This window comes from Sinocyclocheilus grahami, unplaced genomic scaffold (assembly GCF_001515645.1).
Source record: "Sinocyclocheilus grahami isolate Dianchi unplaced genomic scaffold, SAMN03320097.WGS_v1.1 scaffold117.1, whole genome shotgun sequence".
Classification (NCBI taxonomy): Eukaryota; Metazoa; Chordata; class Actinopteri; order Cypriniformes; family Cyprinidae; genus Sinocyclocheilus; species Sinocyclocheilus grahami.
Window position 1 is genome coordinate 1,009,259 of NW_015505296.1, and position 3,592 is coordinate 1,012,850.

At 37.4% G+C, this 3,592-nt stretch overlaps 1 protein-coding gene across 1 annotated transcript in view; it reads right to left on the minus strand.

Moving 5' to 3' along the window:
* LOC107589535 (calcium-activated potassium channel subunit alpha-1-like) overlaps positions 1 to 3,592 on the minus strand; it is a 287,488-nt gene that overhangs the window by 103,837 nt on the left and 180,059 nt on the right. The window lies entirely within an intron of this gene.

The window sequence follows — 3,592 nt, forward strand, 5'->3', positions numbered from 1 at the left end:
TATTTCCCAGTAGAGGGTCTCTGCATACCCTTCAAATTAATAGCACGTTCTCCACCGCTTTCATCAAGCTCCAATTTTCAGAAAAGGGAACGATATAGCAAAGTTTCACTCATAAGCCAGGGTCTTTGACAGTCCCTAAAGAAGCAGATTTAATTATCCATCCTATTTTTCTTAACAGGGTGGGACCTGGGGTCCAGAAAAAAATTGTTTTCAAAAAACTATTTTAAAAAATTAAAGTAAAAAAAAATGAACAAAGGCCTCCTGTAGTGAATCGATGTGTTTTTGTAAGAAAAATATCCATATTCAAAACTTAATCATCACTTTAATCTAGCTTGCACCAACAGTTGTACACGGAAGCAGCTCTGGGAGGATGACGTAAGATGTCGGCATTGTGCATGTCCGGTGAGTCTCGTGAAAACCAACGTTTGTTTATAGGAGCAAAGGAAGCAAAGTTTCCTTACTTTAGTAAAGGAAAACCAGTCTCCTCTTGGCTTATATCAAAATCCTCCCACATTCTTCTTTACAAATCCTCATTTTGTACTTCTAATTCGTGACCGTTGTTTTGTTTTGATCTCTCCGCTGCGCTTCCATGTTCATCACTTTTGAGCGGCGCATGCTCAAAGCTGACCTCATACGTCAATGCCCGGAGCTGCTAGCTGCCGCAAGTTAGATTAAACTGATTATAACGTTTTAAATATGGTTATTTTTCTTACAAAAACGCATGGATTCGCTACAGGAGGACTTTGTTCAACCCCCCGGAGGCACTTTTTATTATGGATGGATGCACTTTATTTAACTTATTTTGGACTGATGCACTGCAACACCCGCTGACTGCTATTAAACAGCTTGGAAGATCAAAGACCATTTTTAATATAACTCTGACTGGATTCGTCTGAAAGAAGAAAGTCATACACACCTATGGAGGGTGAGCAATTCATGTGCTAATTTTCATTTTTGGGTGAACTAACCCTTTAATAAGATGAAGTCTCAATGTACCAAATGTTTTACATTTAATAAAAACTATGTAATAAAGTATAAAATAAATTGTGTCAAAAAAAAAAGAAAACAGGACGTGTCGTCCTATCAATCGGAATCACCGGGAATCGAGGACCTGACAATTCCTCAATGTTTATTAAACTGTTTGTTCTCTAAAAGCTTTTTTTTTCTTTCTAAAATTAATATACCCGTGATATACTGTACATCATCACTATATAACATATGATCGCTGTAGTCCTTCTATTCAGAGTTTGCTGAAGTAATGTTGCTATAGATTTCACATGCCGGCTGTTTCACAATCTTTAATCATGTCTGAGAAGTTGTCCCTCTGTGCTGAGAGAGTGCTCTTTGGTCTTTGAGAGGCTTTTACTCTGCATGACAGTCCCATACCATGTCCCCAAAAGTACCAGGAGCACATTCATTCTGTGAATCCAATACCATTTCATATCAATAATTCAAACGTATTTAAAAACTTTTATAGTCAAAGTTATAAGTAAATTCTTAAAAGTGCCATATTGCACTAGGTATGGTAGCATGCTTTGAACACTATAATTATTGTTTAACTATAGTTTAACAGAAGCTTTAGTTTTAGTTTTTTTAAGTTTGCAGAGTATTACATTAAAAGCAGTCTAAAAGGAAATGCTGACACATGATTGTTCGACAAATCAAAGATATTGCTTCTATTAAAAAAAAAAAGGTCTGTCTCTCTTTTAAATGTTAGTACAATTTAAAATTAATTCTGATCTATTTTAAAGGTCACATATTTTATAAATTTCTGGAGTTTTAGTTTAAGTCTTGATGTTCTTAAGAATATATATTTGCGGCTCCTCTCTCAGGAGCTCTGCAAAGAACAGGTCGATTTTGGCCTGTCTAATTAATATTCATGAGCCTCTCTTCTAATTGGCCTGTTGTTTTTTGAGTGACGCACGGACAGGCCAACCACAGGTAACTAGGTATGCTGTAGCCTGCTGTGGATTGGTGATACTCACAAGTAAGGTCAATAGAAACACCGGTAATGATGGTCACTGATGAGGGAAATTTTGTCCGGCCTTACATGAGCCGAACTCAGACCCCGAATCGGCGGCGACAGGAGACAACCAACCACCTGCTCAAACGCGCTTACAACAGGATGTTTCAGAATGGTAATTAATGTTTTTTTTTTTTTTTCAAACACCGAATGCAGTGAATACAAACCTGACCAGCCGAGCGTCTGCGATCACATGAAATTGGAGACACTTGTACAAATGCGGATGGGTGACATGAATGGAAATGATTCCAGATTGGCGATGTAGTATTTGGTTTCTGTATTCTGTACTGTATTTTCCTGCGCTCAAACATGCCAGTCTAAAGGATCAAATGTCGTGTATGGCGTTTGAGGTAATTTGTGAATTAGCATAGACCAGGGGTAGGCAAGTTCGGTCCTAGAGAGCCCCGCAGTCCTGCAGAGTTCAGCTCCAACCCTGAAAAAAAAAAAACTCACCTGCATATAGCCTTAGTAATCCTGAAGACATTGATTAGCTTGTTTAGGTGTGTCTGATTAGGGTTGGAGCTGAACTCTGCAGGACTGCGGCTCTCTAGGACTGAACTTGCCTACCCCTGGCATAGACTTATAGTCTAAAAACTATTTGCAACTGTTACTATTATTACACTTATTACAGCATTTATTTAAAATATATCTTTTGTAACATTATAAATGTCTTTACTGCAACATTTAATGCAACAATTTAATGCATCCTTACTGAATGCAAGTATTCATTTCCTTAAAACTAAAATCTTACTGATCCTAAACTTTTGAACAGTAGTGTATAACATATAGCACCTTTAAAACTCAGCATAATTAACAACTAAATCTTATCCAAATCTCAGTTATTTTCATAATTACATTGTGTTTCACCACACATCCAACTGGTTTCATCAGCTGAAGTAATGTCAAAAGGAAAAGTTCAAGTCTAATTTCTTCGGACTAAAATTCTGCATCCCGTAATGTTTTAATCATGACGCTTCTCCGAGCATCAGGTGAGTCAACACTCTTGTGTAAACAGTAGACGACAATGCCTGAAATTGTGGACATCTAAGGAACACACTCAGATCACCAAATTGGTATGCCTCCAAGCCATTATACTCCTAATGGTTTGGAGCTTTTAATGAGTTTAGTGTTGAAACTTTCTCAGCATTTGTACTGCACAGGCTAGTGAGTAATTGTTTACATATGCCGCTCAGCCAAACAGCTGTCATTAGGTGGATGTTGATAGCAGCTTTTATTTAATTTTCATTTACTGGCTTGGTAGGGAGGAACACCATTAAAATTACAGATTTGATGAACTGCTGCTTTTCTAATGCATTATTCAAACAGCACCATGGCAGAAGATGACCGTTTTCTAAAGCTGGCTATTGACGTGCTAAATTATTAACTAGTGGTTTTTGATGCGTTTAAGGAAGGAGGGAATTCTTTTTACAGTTGTTTTGGAAAGCACTAATGAAGTAGGTGGTGTAACGGTTATGAACGATTGTTTTTACATTAACTGTACATACTGTAGGCTAAAGCAGACTTGCTTTCCTAACGTTCTATTTAACCACAGGATACACACACACACAC